Here is a 23,496-nt window from a genome sequence, read left to right on the forward strand (position 1 = left end):
GCAAGACAAATTCATATAAAATCAATCAAGATATATTCATTAAGCATAAGAATATGTTTATAACAATATTTCACACAAAACCTTAGCCTAGAACGAACACGGGAACTTAGCCGAGCATCGACATAATCGTTAAAACACTTATCTTGATGAACATACGATTAATGATGGAACCGGAAGCTTCGGGATGGATAAAAGTCATCCTAGAACACCTCTTCTGCCTCTGGAAGTCGTGATCTCCGAAATAGGGTCGAAAAATTGTTTATATAGTGAAAACCCTAACTTTTGCCGACTTTAAGCATCTTCGCGTATCGCGAAGATGCAACTGACTTCATATTCGGATTCGTCTCATTGAGAAACATGAAATTCATATATTATGAGTCCCGTAACTCATTTTTTAGGCCGAGATATGCCCGTTTTACTAAAAGACAATTTCCTGGTAACCCATCTTGTTCAGTTTTCACTTCGGCTTCAAGTTTCTCATCCAATCCTTTCCCGAATCCTTCTTAACCCTCAATACATGTTTCCCTATCCTTCCATCATCTCGAGGCTTGCTTAATCTTCATCTGAATGACTCTAAATTAGCTCATTTAAGCTCCATAACTTCCAATGTCCTGAAAACACATAGCAATGATTGAAGTACCAATGTTCATCTATTTATTAACCTAAATATAACTAATTAATATATAAAACTAACTAACTTTTACCCAACCATCAACAATCCCCATTATAAGGACAAAGAAAGAGGACGTACTAAGAGCCAATTCTATCGAAAGTTATGGGAAGAAACTCAACGGTGTGGGCGACGACCATGAGGTAACCCTTTTTAGCCCATGTATTGACATATTGTATTCTAAATCTTGTTTTCTTAACTTTTCTAATCTAGTATTTATGTTAACTTTTGTTAGTATGCTTACGCAACAACCGATGAAGGGATTTATTATGGTTCACAAGCGACATTTAATCTGTGGAACCCTAAGGTTCAAGAGCCAAATGAATTTAGTTTAAGTCAATTATGGATATCAAGAGGTTCTGATCCAAATTTGAATACTATTGAAGCTGGTTAGCATGTTAGTTCCTTCTCCATTTAAGTTATAGTATTAAATAAGCAAAACATGTAATCAGCTTTACATATCTTACAATCATAAGCCATAACAAAGACCCACAAAATAAAGTATTAAACAGTTAAAACAAAATAAACATTTAGCTTAAAAGTTCTTCCAACAACTTTGAAATTATAGGTGTACCCCGAGTTCAACGGAGACAACAACACGAGACTCTTCAACTACCGGACTGTAAGTTTATGTAAATTTATAAACAGTATTAGTCTTAATTCATTCAGCAATTTAATAATTTAATAATTTATAATTTGGACAGAATGATAGCTATTTAACAACAGGGTGTTACAATCTTAAGTGTCCCGGTTTTGTTCAAACCAATAATAAGATTGCGCTCGGGGGCATTATATCTCCTACTTCACAAGTTGATGGTTCTCAATATGATATCACCATACTTATCCGGAAGGTATATATTTCTCTAATTTCCTAATTATTTTATCTCAAATAGTTTTATATAAATCAGATGGTTTAAAAGGAAGAGTTGTGGGGAGAATCTATGGCATTTTTTTCTCTTGTCAAAAAGTTGTACACTAAATTTGTAACAGATAACCAAATTTATAAATTTCAGCAAAATCACCTTAAACCAAAATTTAAAGTTTTACAACTATTTGAGGCTTTATGAGTTATGACTGGTTTAATGCTCCATGTGTACATATATTGAATCACAAGATGCAAATTGCATAAGGTCTTGTTATACTGTTGGTAGGACACAGAGGGAGGAGACTGGTGGATGGAACTAGATGGAGAGCTAGTAGGTTACTGGCGGGCTTCACTCTTTTCACTCTTGAATGAGAGTCCATCAGAGGTAGATTTTGGTGGGGAGGTGATTAACAAACGCACAAACGGGCAGCATACGACTACGCAAATGGCAGCGGCCATTTCCCTCAGGATGGGTTTGGGAAAGCAAGTTATATAAAAAATATTCAAACAGTGGATGAATCCAACCCTTTAAGGACTCCTGAAGATCTTACCAGCTACGCTCCGCAACAGAGTTGCTATGACATTGTGAAGGGCATCAATGATGATGCTTGGGGCAGCCACTTTTTCTTTGGAGGACCTGGTCGCAACCAGAACTGCCCATGAAAAACTTGAATGAAGCAGCTGCCATTTTTTCATGATTTCCTGAATGGTTTATGCTATATTTTAATGTAATGATTACGTGGCAATACATATAATAAAACTAATCAGTATCCTAATAATGATTAACTTTTACAACAAATAAATACATACATACATACATGCATACATAACTCTAGTAATCTATTAGGGATCTGTTTATCAAACAACAGACATAAGCACGAACACTACTACAAGAGAAAATAAAAACAAAGATATGCACGCGAGATTACATAGTTCGGTCAAGTTGACCTACACCCACGGGTTGCAATCAGGGTAACTATTGTGTTGTTGTCTCACTCGTGAGGAATTACTAGTACAAGCTTGTGTATATATAGATAACATAAACAAGAAACAAAAGCGGGCTTTTAAAAAGTCGAAGTCCCGCCCCCCTCCCCCCCCACATCTCTCTCTCTCTCTCTCTCTCAAACTCCCAAGCCCAAAACCAAAGCTCGAATGCAAGGCAACAAAACCCAACAATCTCTCACTTGTAGGCTTACTAATCTTTAAATTACCATCCACTGTGAACACTTATACATCTCTTAATTTCCCTCATCCTTGTTGCAACAGCCTTCTCATCAATTAACCTAAAGGCCCATTAAAGATCCTCTTAGCTCCAACACATCAGTCATGGTTAAATATTTCCTTCACCCATCCTTTGTTCCTATCGGATGCTATTGACAAAAACTCCTAGATCCTAGAATGCCCTGAAAATAAACAACACTTTCCATATGTTGTAGGTAATCCTCTGAGGAGATTTTAACCACTGGAATATTGGTTCTCTTAACCCATTGTTTTGGTAACTTTGGGTAACGCACTGACTAACTGGCTGCAAGTGCTCCTGCTGTATGGAATCTCTAAACGTTCCTAGCACCTTCAACTTGAATTTGACATGCGGCTCTGGATTTATCTCCTGCAAAACAAACTTTCTCATGGCCACTAGACTTTGTGAACCGAACTTTGGTCTTTTTTTAAACTAGGATAGCATCTCTCTCAGATAAACCATGTAAAACGAACCTTTCTTTCTTCCTTGTGCTATGACAAGATTTCACTAAATAACATTCCACTGCTCATTCCCGATGTCACACCCCAACTTAAAGCGAAAATGCCGGGACGTGAGCTGATTGTTCACACCTCAAAGGTACTATCATAAAGTTAATATGACAATATCTATTAACTTAATTATTTCAAATTATAGTGCACAAACATTCATAACACAAACAAATAAAATAATCCAAACAAAATTCAAATAAAGATAGCCTCCATTAAGTTCCGTATGGTACTTTCTAGATGCCCTTCACGTCAAACTTCAATTCAAGCGATAACCTGCATATGCTTAGAAAATAGAATAGAATTTATCAACACTAGGTTGAATGAGATTATCACCAGTTTTGCATGATATGATAATAAAATAAATAAATAAGCAAAATGAAATAAATACGGTAATAAACAATCAAATCATAAACAAATAATGTGTCAATTAACCATGCCTCATGAACACGGGCTATGGCTACAATGACTAAATGTGATTTGTCGATTTACCATCGCCAAGCGGGCTTTGGTTACTAAGACGGCATATGATCATACTGACATGCTAGACTTCTGATGGACCTCTCCGAAAATGATAGAATGTAAACACATAAGCAAGTAACAAATAACATTTGATCGAAATACACACAATCATTCGTTTGCTAGTTTTGTGTAGGTATGTAGTATGAAAATATGAATTAGATATTAGTACTAGTACGCATATGTCCCCAAAACTTATGAAAACATTAAAATAGAGGGGAATGATCTCACCCTAATTCGTAGGTAAGTGAATAAAATAATAAACGATTAAGAAATAAACGGATCGTCCTCTAACGCGCTGAATGAAATAAACCAACTGAACCTGAAACTTTGAGATAAATAAATATGAGTAAAACCGAACTCGTTTCCGCTGGAATCGTTCCAAATGGATATCTAGAACTTCGGTTATGAAAAATTAAACGTTTAAGCGAGCGATTCGGAAGTTGGGTTTTGGTCAGTAGCTTTAAAATCTCGTTACGAAAATAAAAGTCTTCTGGATCGAACGTCGTTTCCGACCAGAATTATGAGAAAATGAGTAGTCAAACTTGTTGACCATTATGCCCTTTAACGGGTTTTAATCGATTTTACCAGTCAATACCCTTCAACCACAGAAATTGATTGAAGGTTATTGACTAGGGAATATATATGAATGATTTATAACTCACAACCTACCCGGAAAGTGTATGAATCAATCGAAAAGTAAAGTCAAAGGTCGTTGTAATTGTAAAGTCAAACACCGAAACTTATATCTTTAAGTAATATGGCCAAAACGAAGAAGATTATGAAGGACAGAAATGGGTGATGGCTGGGAATGATGTATTTAGGGTTTAGGGAAATTGTGGCAGATGAAATATGTGTTGTTTATATAATATATGCAAAAACGAACCAATTTTGGTTAGTTTACTCGTTTAAGAAACCAAATATGATTTTAATGACCAAATCAATATTATATGCGGCCAAAATTCATTCTTGTTGAAGGGGTAATGCATATGGACAAGTACTTAGTCTATATTAATTTTCTTGAGGTTTAATTCATGTGATACGGTCTAAAAATAAGCGATTTTGTGCCAAAAACGAACTAGAAAAGCAAACTAATCAAAGATTCTGTGCAGGTGCCCCAAGGTGACACGCGACAGCTATGGACTCCCATGGTCACGCGGCGCCTCGGGTCAAGGGAGAAATTTGTTTTTTTGGCAACTATGGCCCTTGAACTTCCTAAAAAAGTTAAACATTGATTATTTTAGAGTTAAATCAAGAAATAGACAACTTTGAAAACATAAATGATATAAAATGAAAATACATTAATGAATACCTATAAATGTTTGATTTTATTAAGAATAAGGATCCGAATAATGTTCCCGAATCGGGTTATATGTAAACAAATACGAGTAGGAATTTGTGTGAATTGTGGCTTTGTTTAATCACGCATATAGCAATTTTCTGTTCCTCCACGTCCTTCTAATCGCACTTCTTGCTATTTTTCTTTCAAACACATATAGGGTCGAGATTTCGAATTTTAATGGTGTTAGCAACAAGCCACAACCTTTCTTAGATTCTTAGGATTTTATGATGCGGCTTTGCAATCTGCTAATTAACTGAAGAGGTAGGTCCCAGCAGAGCCCAGTTGGACCCGCAAGACTCACCTTGAACAGGGACGTCTGCGCGGTTGGACCCGCAAGACTCACCTTAAACAGGGACGTCTGCGCAGTTGGACCCGCAAGACTCCTCGAAGAGAGACGTCTGCGCAGTTGAACTCGCAAGACTCACCTTAAAGAGGGACGTCTGCGCAAAGACCAACTGGATCCGCAGGACCAACCATGCTCAGAGACGCGACGTCCTTACGCGCAGTACGCAAGCTGTTCCCGCAGGAAAAGCCTCCCAATGGTGACGTACTCCGCCTGTTCCCGCAGCTACGGATACTAGCCATCAGGGAAGGCTACCCGCACAGCAAGGCTACACGCGCAAGGCACTAACTCTCAAATAATTCAGTAATGTCACCTGAAGAAGGAATGAGCAAGCCGGGAATACTCCCGCCCAAAGCCGGGAAAACTCCCGCCCAAATGAGCCAGTCCGTACGCTACTGGAGGATCTTTTGTACTATACCTGCCAAGGTATGGACAAAATATCTGACCAAAGCTGCGACAGCTCACTGACAACAGTACGACGAGCAGCACGCTCTAGTACTTAATGTCACTATCAGCCACTGCCTACTCACCAACCCTTGTCGTGGCATGTACATAGCCTGCAGTTGGTGGAAAAGGAATAGTACACAGCCGGCCATGTCACTATCAGCCGCTGCCTACCCACCAACCACCAGCACGGCACGTGCGTAGCCCACAGTTGGTAGAAAAGGAATATTATACAGCCGGCTGTACCTTCTTGGACACCTACCTTCGGCTATAAATACTCCAACACCTTGGAACGGTATCATCATCTTCTCTGTAGCTATTTCTCTTAATATACACTTATATTCAAGAGCAATCTAGTCTGATTCTCACGCCGGAGGGTAGTCACAAGGAGGTACCCCCCCTTCTCAGTGACGAGCTCACGGTGTCTGTTTTGCAGGTCATTAGAAGAATAACCATCTTGCCGGACCTAACCCTCGTGGGAAACATCTATTTAACCCCCAGATTATCCGTAGTCTGCCGGGGTCGATTAGTGTTTCTTCATTGGCGCCATCTGTGCATAAAAGCTAGAACTTATTCTTTTTCAGTTTTTTCAAAACTTCTGGAAAGATGGTTAATGTTACTCCGGTCCCGAGGCCAGCGAGTGACCAAGAAACCCCGGTAATCACAACCCCAGCTACTGGGAGGAACACCGGCGAGTACACAAATTTTACGAACACTACCCCCGGTTACCCAAGCCGGGCAAGTGCAGTAAACAATCATCCTCTGAGATTCATTGGTACCCAGGTGGAAAGACAACAGACGAGGCTCCCCCACCAAACACTTGAACAAGTTAAAGCGTGGGCGGAAGCACGTCAGAAGGAATTCCAAGCTGAGTTGGACGAACGCTACGTTCCATCCAACAGGCTGACGAATTTGGAAGCACTCGACAACAGCTCAACATGAGCAGTGAGTGCGAGTACTTGGACGATGATCGGGAGGAATCTGACACTGACGCAAACCCTCGCCATAGGGAGAAAGGGAAGCGTAAGGAAACGGACTTCCAACCGAGAAGGAATTTCGAAGAAACCTTCAAACCAAGGAACGCGGGGGAAACCCACGTGACTTCTCCAAAACCTTTAGACCAACTGCTGCAAATGCGGGAACGTCCAAGTTTGCAAGGGACATTGCGGAAGCAATCGCCCCGAGAAGTGCCAAACAGATGTCCAACATCGGCACTTATGATGGTATATCCGACCCAGACGATCATTTGAATAGATTCATAGCGGGGGCAACCGTCAGCAACTGACGGAACCCACGTGGTGTTATATGTTCCAGATGACGCTGGTTGGAGCAGCCAGAGCGTGGTTTGACCGTCTACCGGTCCACCACATCTACGATTGGGCGGACTTCCAGCAGAAGTTCAGCCAACACTTCAGTCAACAAAGAAAGTATACCGAAGAGCAATGGACGATCCTCAACTGCATCCGAGAGGAAGATGAGTCTTTACTAGACTTCATCACGCGCTTCAATTCAAAGAAGCTAAGTCTGGGCACTATTAGCGAAGATCTTGTTCGCGCTGCTTTCATCCAGGGCGCGAAGGACCCAGAGCTCATCCGCACCTTAACGGGTAAAGACGGCATGCCATCCACGTGGGATGCCATCATGACAGCAGCTAAACGCTTCGCGGAAACGGAAAAGCAACTGGGTAGAGATCTTCCCCAGAGCACAAACCTCTACACCCAGAAAACAAGAGAAAACAACGTCCTCACCGCCCGACTGAACAAAAAGAGGAAGCTAGGCATTTGGCAGTCAAGGGTAAACTTTGACACCTCATCCAGCTCTCGCCCTCGGTTAGGCGGAAAGGATAACATGCAGTCGTCGAACCGGAACTCCAGATGGACGCCACTCACCAAAAGCGTCACCGAGATATTCGCCACCGAGAGCTCCATGGCCAGAGGCTCCAATTATCTGACAGCGTCCAAACGCTGATCAAAGCAAATTCTGTGACTTCCACAGGACAAGAGGCCACACCACCGAGGAATGCTTAGACTTGAAGGACATCGTCGAAGCATTTGTCAGAGATGGGAAACTCACGCACCTCGTGGCGTAATGAACGCTGAGCAGGCTAATGCGTGTAGAACCCCAGTTGGGGAAAACACGAATGAAACTGCAGCTTCAATGTTGGAGACTACATACTGCGTAAACAACGAGATTCCGAACCAGGTGAATATCGGCTCGAAAGGCTCGATGACACCCCCATCCCAAGAACATGGAAGGGAGTTCAATTACACAGGTTGCATGTAGATCAATTCCAAACTTGTAAAGAAAAGGCCCAGAGCCACTTCTAATGGAAATGATTCTCCTTATCACATTGACGCTGATGGTCTTACATTTATACTTATGAACTTTCCACACTGATATGCCGGTGTTCACCGCATAAATAAGTGTGAAAGGAAGTCGTTGCGTGTGGACGGCAGCAAAACCCGCATAAACACAAAAAACGGCAAAAATTTCTAAGAAATAAGGACAACCTTCACGCAGGTCAGTTATAGGTAAAATTTGGTCATCCCACTAAATGAAAGTGACGGCGCAAGACGCACAATCATGATAGAGGAAACTGAACATTAACCTATTGACAACCGCGCGTTGAAAGGTTTAACTTATTCAAAACACTGATATGCCGGTATTCGCCGCATAAATAAGTGGGAAGTCGTTGCGTGTGGACGGCGGCAAAACCCGCATAAACACAAAAAAACGGCAAACCTTCACGCAGGTCAGTTATAGGTGAAGATTGGTCATCCCACTAAATGAAAGTGACGGTCCTACCCGCACAATCATGATAGAGGAAACTGAACACTAACCTATTGACAACCGCGCGTCGAACGGTTAACTTATTCAAAACACTTGGAAAATTGCTAAGTTAAACTAAAGTATGCACGAGCGAATCATATATTGTTTATGCGGCAAAGCAAGTGCCAAATTAAGCTATAATATGCATGAGCAAGTCATATAACGTTTATAAAGCAAGTCATCCAGTGAAAGTGGCGGTCCTACCCGCACAAACGTTTATATTTCATAAAAAATTCAAACATTACAAGAATGGCCGGGTATCTACCCGCCTACAGAAATATAAATCTATCCTAACGGTGGGAAGGGATCTCAAGGTTCAAACTTCAGGACCACTCCCTTCAAACCCACTTGTACCCGCACCATCAGTTGGCTGTGGCGGTTCAAGGAAAGTCTTGAGAATGGTTAGCCCATCATCAGCAGCAGCAATTTCGTTCACCTTCTCCACCACCGGATGCGGGAAGGCAGCATACTGGTTCACTGCTTGGTCATAGGCAGCTTCGGTGTCCACGTCATAAAGAGGGAAGTTGGAAGGCGGGATGCCCTTCTCAACAAACCCCAGACCAAGCAAGAAACCCGCCTTTTCCCCATCCTCATGGGAAGCGTTGAGGGCTGCGCTCATGGCATCGTCGTAAGATGTGTCCGTGAAGATCCGATGCACAACCTACAAAAAGAAAAAATATGTCAAACTTTTCTAAGTATAAAGAAAAGCGTAAAGACGTTATGAAGCTAAGCTTACCTGCGACAACGCTTCTCGTAGAAGCCATTCCTTGGTAATCAGAGCCTCCTGGAGGGCAGCTTGAGCTTGGTTACGGGCGCGTTCGGCTTCACTTTTGTTAAGGTTGGCAAGCAACACTTCCTTAGCAGCAGCCTCTTCAACGCCCTTTAGCTTACGCTCAGTATGGTCAAGCATACCCCTCTGGTCCAAGATCTCTTGAAGCTTCTTGGCGTCTTCCATGGCCAAGGCATCATGAGCCTGCTGGAGCCTCTCTAGTTTGGCTTTAAGCTCCTCATTCTCGGCGCGCAGAGGCTTAGCAACAGCTTCAGCCTTGGTGGCCCTCTCGGTCGCGTTCCGCGCAGTTTCCTTAGTCAACCGAAGCTGGTCGTTAACAGCTTGGGCAGCCTTGGAACGGGCCTCGAGACGGGCCTGAAATTCAACCTCGAGGGCCTTGAAGGCCTTTTCCTTCTCCGCAGCAACGGCGGAAAGTCTCCTGTTCTCCCGGATGGCCCGCGCCTGAGCCACTTATGGATACGCGTCGCCTTTGTCGTTTTCACAACAAAGCAACTCGACGCGCGGCTGCATCCGGGCAATGAGAATCCGAAGCTCATTTGTCAGCCTACCCTCCTGGTAGCTAGACATAGCTTCCCCCAACGTGCCACTTGGGCTGCGTGACGCGCCCACTCGACGCAGTCCACAGCCGTCCGAAGGGTTGTTCCCCGGCGGATGTTCCACCGTGGAACATACACCTCATTGGAATCCGACACTGTAAAAACAAAAAACAGTTAGGAAAAGATGATATAAAAAAAAAAGAGGCCAAAATAACCCTCCGCACCTGTAGGGTCGACAACAGGCCGGTAGCCGCCGAACCCATCACCCGAACCTAAGGGATATCCATCCAAGTGGTCAGGCAGATGGGAAGGAGGCAGAGATTGGCTAGAAGCCCCAAACATACCTGCTGAACCGGCCGGAGACGAGGTAGTCACCGGTGCCGGAGGCACGGTTGAAGCCGCCGCGGTAGAGACCATCGGAGGTGAACTCACGGGAGGTGAACTCACAACCGTGGCCGCCGCTGCGGAGGAACCGGCAGAAAAAATCACCGCCGGCTCAGTGAAGGATGCAGTGAAGATGGCACTGACAGCCGGCGGAGATGACGTCACAATTGGAACAGTTGCCTCAACCGGTGAGCAACTGAACCAACACTTGAAACAGGCGCGGCCGCCTGGGTCATCGCCTCGGGTAGGTTGACCAAACCTACCGTCATGGGTCGAGAGACGCTCCTCCCCGCTCCACTCTGGAATGCGGTAGCATCCACGCCTGCATGAAGACGAGATATTAAAAACAATGGCGGAAAGAATTGCGGGTAAGATTAATTTACACTTACGAGTTTTCTTGAGCTTGAAGGTTCTGACAGGCGGGACGAACCCGATGGAGCCGGCCTCTTCACGCCGGTCACCGTCGTCGTACTGGGCGGATCGGAGGTGACAGCTGTCTCAACCTCCGGGACAGTTGTCTCACCACCACCAGGGTTCCCCGCCACCTCCTCACTTTCGGTCTCCGAGTCAGACCGGTTCCCCTGATCGGCGGTGGAGGCAACCTTCGCCTTGCCCTTCGCGCCAGCTGCCTTCTTCCTCGCGAAGAAAGGACCGTCTGCGGATTCCTCATAAGAAGATGACAAAATTAGGGGAATTCCAGCAGAGGGTTGAGCATGGAGAGGACGGGGGTTAAAAAAACCCTTACCTGGCCGCGTGGCGCTCAAAATCTCGTGGCCCGGCGGGTAGACCTCCACGAACCTATCCGCCGTTTGCTCCAAGATGGGCAACTCGTTCTCGTCGAGAGCACGAGTAACCAACCGAGCGGGACCACCGCTCTCACGCGGTTGCAGAAGCGACTGCAAATTGTTCCCCTCTGAAAATAAACAGAAAAGCAGTTAGAAGAAAAACCCTAAATCAGCAAAAAGATATGAAAGCATACCGTAAAGGATAGAGTTCAAACCGTATTCGAGGACGATGGGAATCTCTGGCGCCTCTGCCCCAGCATCCTTCCATACCCGGCTCATCCCAAGCATCACCATCCCAGACTCCGCAAAAGCGGTAAACCGGAGTCTGGATCCGGGAGATCTTGGTAAACCATTCCGCCTCCTGGTAGTTGGAGGCGTGAAGGTTCGGGAGAGCTCTCCCGTTCTTGAACGTCATCGCAATGGGGACGACGCGAGCGGAGACATAGAAAAACTCCCGCTTCCAAGAACGAAGACTGCGCTCGGTAGCGCAGATCTTCAAACCCTTGATCCGATTGACCAAGGTATACCAGCCCTGGATGCACCTCAAAGAGTAGAAGGTCATCAGGCGGTCGACGCGGGGCTCAACGCCCAGAATATGGCACACCCATTCAAAATGGCGAACCTTTGCGATCGCCATCGGGTGCACCTCCGTTAGGTGTACACCGTGTCTCTCCAAAACATTGTACACAAACTTCGTCAATGGGAACTTGAGATTCCCATAGATGAAGAATGCAGCATACACCCCTATCTTGCCCTTGGGGGAATCGTACACCGTCTGGTGAGGCTCAGGAAACTCAGGCTCGAAGGGCTCGAGCATGAACTTCCTGACGATGTACTGATAAACGTCGACGGAAAGAGCACACTGGCACTCCCCAGCAGTACTCTTATCGTCCTTGTCAGACATCGGGTTCTCGATGTACACGTCGGACTCCTCAGCAATAGCCTCAGGATCACGAATGGAAGACATGTTTCGAAGGATGGAAAGAACGATTTCAGGAGAATGCTCGATGAAAGTTAGAGTATTCGCCGGAAATCGCTTAGAAGATGAAGTGAAACTGTGAGTTGAGATGCATCCTCTCCTCCCTTTATATACTCATCGCAATGAATGCGATGAATTTAATGCGGGAGATACGGAAAAGCGCAGGTGCAATGAAACTATGACACGTGGAAAAAGCAAGCTGGCAACAGCTGTTGACAGGACGCGCGCCGTAAACTTCGCGCCCGAAAACTTGCGCCCACGCGCCTGAAAAAGCGTCTGGAATGACCATATACTGTCACGTCACCATAACTTCATGCACGTCCTGAAACTGTCAGAAGAAACCGTCAGACCACGCTGACGTCCCTTCAACGGTTAGACTGTTCTTATCCTTTCACCAACTCTTCGAATTTCAAAAAAATTCAAAAAGATTCAAAAGTAAGCGGGACTATACCCCCTTACCTTGGCAACCAAGTAACCATAAGACAGGTGCGGGTACAGTGTCAAGGCAAAACCCTTCACATACTTAGCACCTGCAGAGAATTGAAGCCAAGAATACCTTGGCAACCAAGTAATTATAAGACAGGTGCGGGTACAGTGTCAGGGCAAAACCCTTCACATACTTAGCACCTGCAGGGAATTGAAGCCAACAATACCTTGGAAGTAAAGTAACTATAAGACGAGTGCGGGTACAGTGTCAAGGCAAAACCCTTCACATACTTAGCACTCGCAGGGAATTGAAACTAAGAAGGATCTTCTGGGCCATGCTTGCGGAAACGGAAATAACATCCCCGCATAGCGGGAACGTTGAGAACTAGATTGTTTGAAGCTCCAAGATGGAATTGGTTGTTTAACATAATTGATCACTATGTTTAAAACTACCAAAACCTCATGGAGAATCTACACAAGTGGAACTCAACGCTCCTGACTTGCGAGGAGGTTACAGACCTACCCGCATCATACCCAAAGATCAAGCAGAAAAGTCGGGAATTTCTGCACGTGACATTAGGACTTCCGCGGGAAGAATCCCCATGGAAAACCTTAAAACTAAACCCTTTTCAAAACCCCTTGCTTAAGTCCAAAAGTTCACCTCACTTATTAACAATTCATGAGAAGAACATTGGACTGGGGGGACTTGAAGAGGTAGGTCCCAGCAGAGCCCAGTTGGACCCGCAAGACTCACCTTGAACAGGGACGTCTGTGCGGTTGGACCCGCAAGACTCACCTTAAACAGGGACGTCTGCGCAGTTGGACCCGCAAGACTCCTCGAAGAGAGACGTCTGCGTAGTTGAACTCGCAAGACTCACTTTAAAGAGGGACGTCTGCGCAAAGACCAACTGGATCCGCAGGACCAACCATGCTCAGAGACGCGACGTCCTTACGCGCAGTACGCAAGCTGTTCCCGCAGGAAAAGCCTCCCAATGGTGACGTACTCCGCCTGTTCCCGCAGCTACGGATACTAGCCATCAGGGAAGGCTACCCGCACAGCAAGGCTACACGTGCAAGGCACTAACTCTCAAATAATTCAGTAATGTCACCTGAAGAAGGAATGAGCAAGCCGGGAATACTCCCGCCCAAAGCCGGGAAAACTCCCGCCCAAATGAGCCAGTCCGTACGCTACTGGAGGATCTTTTGTACTATACCTGCCAAGGTATGGACAAAAGATCTGACCAAAGCTGCGACAGCTCACTGACAACAGTACGACGAGCAGCACGCTCTAGTACTTAATGTCACTATCAGCCGCTGCCTACTCACCAACCCTTGTCGTGGCATGTACATAGCCTGCAGTTGGTGGAAAATGAATAGTACACAGCCGGCCATGTCACTATCAGCCGCTGCCTACCCACCAACCACCAGCACGGCACGTGCGTAGCCCACAGTTGGTAGAAAAGGAATATTATACAGCCGGCTGTACCTTCTTGGACACCTACCTTCGGCTATAAATACTCCAACACCTTGGAACGGTATCATCATCTTCTCTGTAGCTATTTCTCTTAATATACACTTATATTCAAGAGCAATCTAGTCTGATTCTCACGCCGGAGGGTAGTCACAAGGAGGTACCCCCCCTTCTCAGTGACGAGCTCACGGTGTCTGTTTTGCAGGTCATTAGAAGAATAACCATCTTGCCGGACCTAACCCTCGTGGGAAACATCTATTTAACCCCCAGATTATCCGTAGTCTGCCAGGGTCGATTAGTGTTTCTTCATTAACGGAAATATTTGTAATTACTTTTATTAGACTTTTGAATACCCTTAAGCTATTGACTTTTCCTTTAATGATCTTTCTTCACTGAGACAATGGTATCGCATGGTTTAATATATTTACTAATTATAAAATTAGGCAAAACTTTTTAACAATTACATTTAGGACACTAACTATACAAACAGACATTAATTTAGTATATATTTTAAACAACTAATCACAAATCCTTTTTTTTATTAAATCACCTTGACCAGCTAAATACACAGCCTTTTATATATATATATATATCACAAACAAACTTCTTCTTTATTGAATCAATCACAAACGATTAAATCACCTTGACTAGCTAAATACACAGCCTTATGTATGTGTGTGTAGGGGAGGGATCTTTTGAGAACCATATTGAGATTTAAGAACTTATGAACTAAATTCTTGCCACACATTTAATTAAATAGATTGGATTATGTGGTTGAGATTAAATCTGACTAAAAAGTCAAAGTAGGAAAGAGAATAAAGATGTAAGTGATTACACTAACTTTTACGTACGTTACACATGTGTAAAAGTTGACTCGATGTGTAAAAAATGTTGTAATTTTTTTACGTATATGTAACCTACATATATTACGCATGTGTAAAAAAACTTCAAAAAAAATGTTACATTGAGTTCTTTAGAGTTCTTAAAACTCAAAGTGGTTCTCATTTGAAATCTCCAATATATATATATATATATATATATATATATATATATATATATATCACAAACAAACTTCTTTATTGAATCAATAACAAATGATACAGGCCAATAAATTGAAGTAGCTAGCGTGAGGAGCACACATAACAAATAAAGAAGAGACTGACATCTGAAGAAGAAGAAGAAGTCTAAGTGGTGTTTGTTTTTGCTTAAAACATCTGCAGGAGACTTATGTTTGCGGGCGCACAGACATAAACTTCTGAAGACTGTTTTTTTTTAAATAAGATCTGCAAACTGCTTTTATAGTCTTAAAAAAGAAGCTATTGTTTAACTTCTTCACACATCTTCACACTTCTTAACATCCTACCAACACCCAATGTCCAACACCACCACCACCCATCGTGCGCCGCCACCACCACCACCCACCACACACCCACCGTTCGCCACCACCACTGTCCATCACCGCCACCACCCACCGTCCACTACCACCACCCATCACCACCGTCCATCACCACCACCACCACCACAACCCACCTGTCGGCCACAACCAACGTCCACTACCACCACCCACCGTCCGCCGCCACCACCACCGTCCATCACCACCACCACCACCCACCACCACGACCATCCATCGCCACCACCACCCACCCGTCGGCCACAACCATCGTCCACTACCACCACCCACCGTCCGCCACCACCACCACCCACCATCCGCCACCAACACCGTCCACCACCCACCACCATAACCGTCCAACACCACCACCACCCACCGTCCTCCACCATCACCGTTCACTGCCCTCCACAAACTATTTTACTAGTCTACAGACGTTAAATGACTTCTATCTACTGTGATATGTATGATAGGTAACTAACTTTCAGTTTATGCAGACGATACCTAATTTATAAAACAAACAATATTATATTTTCAGATTGCAGACCTTCAGACCACATCTTCAGTTGCAGACATGAAATCAGATGAAATCAGATTGCAGACAGTTTTTGTCTTAAAAAACAAACAGCACCTAAATGTTATGTTCTGAAAGGTTATTAAGAAAATATGTATGTTTTGTTTTATAATGACATATTGGTTTATGTTTAAAGATTGAAAGGTTTAATTCACTCTGATTATTAGACTGTGTTTATTAGTAAATCCAACGTTATATAAGGTGCTCAGGTTTGGGGCCTTACATTTAGGAATCCCCAGAACAACCCCCCAAAAAACACAATTACATAAAAATTGAAAATGTAAATTAAAATAAATAGTCGGTAATCACAGCAATTACATAAAAATGAAAATGTAAATTAAAACGAATAGTCGATAATCACCAACTGATTATCGACGGACTTCTACTAGTGGTTAAACCGACTTTACCACTCAATTTCATTGTTTTTAGAAAGAAATACGTGTAAACGAAAGTTTTTTCGTTAATCATGGTTATTTAAGGATAAAATTTTGAATTGAATTCATGTTCAAACTTTTCAGATGTTTATTGTTTTGGGCCCATCATGGTGGATTATCCGTTGTAATCCACCATTCAATTAATATTACTAGCGGATTTTAGGGCATTTGTAGTCGGTAGCTCATAAGATATCTGTGACTGCAACGCTCTCAGTATTTTGTTGTAAGTAACCCTTCATAAATAAGCACATTGGGTGACTTTATAACAACTATCGGTAATTTGTCGGTGATATTGACCGTCAATAATCCCTTAGGTTGTTCTTTATGGTGGGGGGCATCAAAGTCCCTCCACAGTGTCGTGTGAGCACAGGGGGCTTTGAAGCCCCAACCTATGATGCCCCTTTATGGTGAAGGGCTTTGAAGCCCAATCTTTTTTCTTTTTTCATAAAACAAAAAACCAACACAATAATATAAAATACAATAATAATATAAAATGCAATAATAATAAAAAATAAATTAAATTAAATATAAAAACATATAAATAAAATCTAAAAAAAATTACGACTATTTTTAGCCGTCGCCTTCATGTTGCTTGTTCCTCCAAAGATGTTCAACCAAATCCGATCGAAAACTGAAATTCGTTTTATAAGTTTAAAGAGGTGAATGAGATGTTTGTAGAGATTGAGTGAATGATATATATATATATATATATGATGAGTATCATTATAGAACTCTTAAATTATTTAAAAACTTAAAGGAACTCTTAATTACTAACGTTTTTTATAAAATTTTTTGTTTGTTAATGTTAAATTGAGTGTAGTTTTATCACTTCTTATATCTATATTTAACATTACAATTATGAAAATTAGTTTTCACATATCTAAATTTTTTTTACATATATGTAAATTTGTTATTACGTAAAATTTACATATATGTAAACTTGTGATTTATATATGTAATAAATTTTTTTATATAAAATATGGTAAAACTAGTCTCAAACAATATTAATATATGAAAGAGATTAATAAAATGTTTGGTTGTTATGAGTTCCTAAAAGTTTTTAACTTTTTTAAAGTTCTAATATATATATATTATTTTGGAATTTTTTTATGTTTAAACGGTAATATTACTGTTGGAGAGGGCCCACCATTTCTCCTTCCGTGCAGGTTGTTCCAAAGGCGCCCCCTCCTTCGCTGCTTGATAGCCGACCCCCCCCCGGCGGTGTTTAGCGCCCCACTTCCGCGCCCATAGCATTGGGTCATAGTAGTATCCATGGTAATTTATCGCAAATGAAATTATTCACTAACAAAATTTTTTATTGAAAACCAAAATTAACAATGGATATTGCCGTGGTGATGTTGCTTAAAATTTAGGGTAATTGACAGTCGAAAAACTGGAATACCCATTGAAGATTTTTGTCTCCGTGATTTCTGTCGCAAAAGGCTACTTGCGGTCAATTTACGATCAAAATTGTACCTTAAACATCCAATTTTATGGTGTCTTTTTGCATCTTACAGATAGGTTCACATTCACAAAATCAATTTCTATGGGGAAAAAAACAAATAACAAGAGAAATTCCATCACTTTGCTAAGTCTTCCCATAATGATTAAGACATTCAAGACTTGGACTTATTAATTGCTTGATTCTAGTTTTCCATGTAACACGTCTTGAAAGTTCATGCATGTGGTTCAGCGTTTCCATTTCGCCCATGTATCACGTCTCAACTTTTCATAATTCAAAGTTTTAAGAAAAGACAAATCTGGATATTAAACATCATTTAACTAAAGTTACAAATAGCATGATACCACTCCAGAATTAGGAAAATGATGATTACAGCATTGTGTATTCCAGCACAACTTAAAAGAAAGAGTACAAAGGGAATTAATAAGCTTTGAAAAGATTTCATTTTCGACTCGGAAGAACGAAGATGTTTTTTCAAGTAAAGATAAAAGAAAAAAAATCTTATTATTGACTCTTTTTTTAGCTACTCGTTTCGTAAATTACAAATAAAGACAGTAAAAGTAATATATGTTAATTGCATGACCGACTCTATGGGAGTAAATTCAAGCTAGGGTTTAGGCCCCCACTTGAATTGGGCCTCCAATTTAGAACAAAGTTAGAACAAATTCGTGGTTAGTTTTTTGCGTTGTAACAATAAATTTTGAAAAATGCCTCAAATTCTCGTTTTGTTTAAGCCTCCAAAAATATTGGGACAACCATGGTTAGTTGTACCGGGTGGATCAAAAATCTGCTCATTGTCATGTGATTACTTTTGGGAAAGGTTAAAATATAAAGGGATACAAAAATAAAAAGTATGAGAAGGATTTCTAACCACACAAAAAACTTTAAAAATATCAAAATAATAATAATAATAATAAAATCATAACTCAAAAATATATAAATAGAAACCAAAAAAAAATTTAAAAACTAAAATGTTTCCCCGGTAATTCCCGTTCAAAAAAAAGACACAATGAAGAAAATGAACAAAAGATATAATTATAACTAAAAAATGACACAATAAATCGCAAAATATAACACATTGCTGAACAAAATATAACACAATATTGAGTAATATAATACAATATCAAGAAAAAAAGACACAATCAATGACGAAAATAAACACAAAACACATTGATAAACAAAAAAGACACAGTCATCTTTTTCCCTCAAGATTATGTGTGTGTGTTTTTTAAGAACTAGGAAGACGATAGGAAACATTTTTGTGTTTTTATTTTTTTTGTTTTTTTATTAAAATTTGAGTTATGATTTATTTTTTTATTTCTTTGATGAGTTTTTTTTGTGGCTACAATTAATTTTTATTTTTGTCCCTCTTTGTAGCATAACTTGACCCAAAGTGGATAAAATTAAAATACAAAGGGTCACAAAATAAGAAGTGTGAGAAACAATCTAGTCCATTGATAATGTATTTGAATGGTTGTGATCAATTTAAGCAACAAAATTAATGAAAATGACATAAAAGGAATAACACATATTTGTTGACTCTCTCTCTATATATATATGCAACGCACATGTCAATTCACTCATCATTTTAAAACGTCAATAATTTTTTCGTATGATAATTTTTTTATTATATTCACCAAAGTAACAAATGTTTTTTTTTATCTTCAATATGAGCATCATATTGTTATATAAAAATAAAAAAAATAGTAGGTTTTTAAACATTGTGTTATTGGTTTATCATTGTGTTTTTTAATTGGGTTTTCTATGCATTATGTTATGGGTTCTGGTCATTGTGTTTTTGGATTGATACTCATATTAAAGATAAAAATTAAAATAAACATTACGTCATCATGTCTTTTTGCTCATCATTTTTTTGTTCATCATTGTGTCTTTTTACTCGTCATTGTATTTTAGTCATTGTGTATTATGTTCATTGTCTTTTGTACGGGATTGGCATATGGTATTCACTTAATTTGAGAAAAAGAGTATTACATTCATTGTGTATTACGTTCGTGTCATTGTGTAATATCTATTTTCCATTGTGTTTTACGTTTTTAGTCATTTTGTAATATGTATTCACCATTGTGTTTTACGCTTTAAGTTATTGTGTAATATGTATTCATCATTGTGTTTTATGTATTTGATAATTTTTGTTCTTTTATCGTTATATTTATATATTAAGGTTACACAACGGTGTTATTAGTATTAAAAAAAGTTACACAATGATGAGTAAAAGACACAATGAAGAAAAAAGACACAATGACAAGCAGAAAGACACAATGACGGAATTTTCGCTTTAATTTTTATATAACAAAGTTATACTTATATTAAAGATAAAAAAACGATTGTTATTATAGTGAAATTTATTTTTTAAAAAATATCATATGAAAAAGTTATAGACATTTTGAAATATTGGGGAATTGCTATGTGTTATGCATGTGGAGAGAGAAAATATGTGTTATTACTTTTATGTAATTCTCACTTTAGTCTTCATTTGGTACATGTCAATTAATTATAAATTCCTATATTTTTTTATTTTTGTAAGCCTTTGTAGAATAACTTTACCCTTCAAAGTTAGAATGAAATTAGTAAATGCCAAACGCATCAATTTTTATCGACGTGGGAAATGGCGTAAACTTCTTTAGAGCATTCCCATCCCATTCCCTAAAATTATGTTAGGGAGATTTGTAAATTATGTAACATTTTGGATTTTTTAAAACCGCATTCGTTTAAGTTTAACTCGACATGAAATATTTTAGATCATTATAATTAGTCAAGAATCAAATATTTAAGTTTCCTAATGTTCACTTTAGGCCCTCATACTTTAAATAACGTTTAAATCCTTATTTAAAACATAAAAACTAAATAATGGACCAAATATCAAACTACAGGGACTAAATATGTAAAAAATGAAACTTTCCCCTTTGTGGCATGGGGCGCTGCATGACGGGAACCACCCTAGGTGGCCGCGCGGCGCGACGGGGTACCTGCACAGATCGTTTATGCTTTAGTTTATTTTCTAACTCGTTTAAGGTATAAAATCGTTTATTTTAGGCATGTTAGAGTGAATTAAGGTCCAAGTAAACATCATACAACTAAAATACCATTCCTAATTCATTTTCCTTTGTCCAAGATCAGATCTTTGTGAATAAATCGAAGATTCTTTCCTTAAATCGCATATACTTGCTTAAACAGGCCAAAAAGCCCATATTTGGTTCGTTTTAGCTATTCTTATATAAACACATCATAATTCCCTGCCGTAAACCTTAACCAAACCCTACTACATCTCCTCCAGCCGTTACCTACCTTTGCTCATTCTCAAACCCTTCGGTTTTTGCATATTCGTTAAAGACACAAGCCTTGACGTTTGACTTTGCCTATACTTTGATCTTTAACTCGTTATATCTCTTGATCCTTTCACTTTCCGGGTAAGTTGTAAACTGTAAAATCGTTCATACATATTCCCTAGTCAATGAACTTCAATCCATTTTTGAGATTGAAGGGTATTGACTGGACAATTGCTTTAAAACCCGATGAAGGATAAAACAATCAACAAGTTTGACTTTGCGTTTTCTCATGCTTCTGGTCGGATTCAACGTTCGGTCCATAAGACTTTTATTCTCGTAACATAATTTTAAGGGTTCTGACCAAAACCCGACTCCCGACTCATAGTTCGGATTCTGGTCAGGCTCGACTCGTTTAAACATTAAAATCAACATAACTAGAGTTCTACTAATCCGTTTTGGATTGATTCCGGCGGCATTAAGTTCGTTTTTATTTATAGTTTCATATAACCAAGTTTCAGGTTCTGATCAGTTATCTCCTTTGATGCGTATTGGACAACTCGCTTATCCGTTGACTCGTTTATTCTTAATTATACTCACTTGCCTTTAATCTAATGTGAGTTTGACCATTCCCCTTTTTAAACACAGTTTTCTAACGTTTTGGGGACATATGCGTACTTACTCATATTTTCTATTCTATATATATACTTAAAATCGCAAACATAATTATTGTGTGAATATCAGTTGAATGTTATTTGCTAATTGCTACATGTTTAATTGTTTACTTGATAACGTTTCGGAGAGGTCCAACATATCCCCTTGTATAGGGTTTTCATTAGTATGATCATACGACCGTCTTAGTAACCGGAGCCCGATTCGCTTGGCGAAGGTAAACCGACAATCTAATCACTGTAATCAATGCCCGATTCGCTTGGCAACGATTCATTGGCACACGAGTACAACTTGGTTTTGGTTTGTTAAGGTTTGATTGATTATTACCACATAGTTTGGTTTGCGCATTTAACACTTATCATTTATTATATAACTATTTTTGTTGTGTCAAAATTGGTGATCATCTCACTCAACATATTTGTTGACAAAACTCCATTTTCTATGCATATGCAGGTTGTTTGAAATTGAAGTATGGACGCTTAGAAAGACCCTAGGGTTATATTGAAGACAAACTTGGATTTAAATGATTGTACTTATTTATTTAAACGGTTTTGTTGTATTTGATTATTGTGTGTGTTATTTGAACAAAATAATTAATAAGATATTGTAATTTATATTTGTGATAGTATCTTCGAGCTGTGAGCAATCGGATCACGCCCTGACATTTCCGCCTTAGATTGGGGTGTGACAAATTATATGGTATGATTATGAGTGGTTGTGAGTAGAAGAGAGAAAATACTATATGAGAAAGTTAAATATGGGTTTCATTGTTCATACCGTATAATTTTTTAATATTTTTGAAAGTGATTGTGTGATGAAAGAAAGATAAAAGATAATGATAAATGTATAAAAAGTATTGTCTAATTAAATAAAAGAGAGAAAAAACAATGATTTTTATTGTAATTATATGATTTATATGAATATATGATAGGGAGTGGATTAAGAATGCTCTTAACTTTAACTTAGATTAACATGAACAAATAATCCTACCGTAAACCTTTGGTAACGTGTCTAATTTATTAACAATAATTTTTAACTAGGTGTAATTAAATCCGCATGTTGTAATTAACTATATGTGATATATAGATAAATATATAAAAACTTATGGACTTAATTAGTTAATTAGTATGTGATTGGTCCACATGGGCTCATGTGGTGGGCCGCATTTAATTTTTTGGCTTTTCTTTTTTTTGGTTTTATTGTATTTGAGACATTTTTTATGAAAGTTATCTTTTTATGATTTAGCGACGACATCATCAATATCGGCCAACCTTCCGTCGGTTCACAGCCACAACATGCGGATTTTGTTTTTGCTATGTTTTTTTTCTAAATATGTTAAATTGTTGTATTTGGACGTTGACGATTTTGTTTTGCTGGTTTAATTAGTTTCAGTGCTGCAACCCGATACCGATTGTAACTAATATTATATATAAAATTATAGATTATGACTAAAATAAATAAATACTATATGTGGTTTATCTAAAAGTATATGTATGTGATATATATATATATGTATATGTATATAAACAATTATAAATAGAGATATATAAATTT

The 23,496-nt window shown here is 39.8% G+C and overlaps 1 pseudogene across 1 annotated transcript; it reads left to right on the forward strand.

Annotated features, from left to right (window-relative positions):
* The first annotated feature begins 705 nt into the window (after positions 1-705).
* LOC143569081 (protein neprosin-like) lies at positions 706-2,258 on the forward strand (annotated as a pseudogene). Its single transcript, XR_013141669.1, has 5 exons — positions 706-813; positions 906-1,067; positions 1,239-1,292; positions 1,375-1,521; positions 1,822-2,258. The product of XR_013141669.1 is annotated as a protein neprosin-like (transcript).
* Positions 2,259-23,496: the final 21,238 nt, after the last annotated feature.

Source organism: Bidens hawaiensis, unplaced genomic scaffold, assembly GCF_021521415.1.
Source record: "Bidens hawaiensis isolate Kalapana, Puna unplaced genomic scaffold, B.hawaiensis_p1.1 tig00024303_1, whole genome shotgun sequence".
In the NCBI taxonomy this organism is placed as follows: domain Eukaryota; kingdom Viridiplantae; phylum Streptophyta; class Magnoliopsida; order Asterales; family Asteraceae; genus Bidens; species Bidens hawaiensis.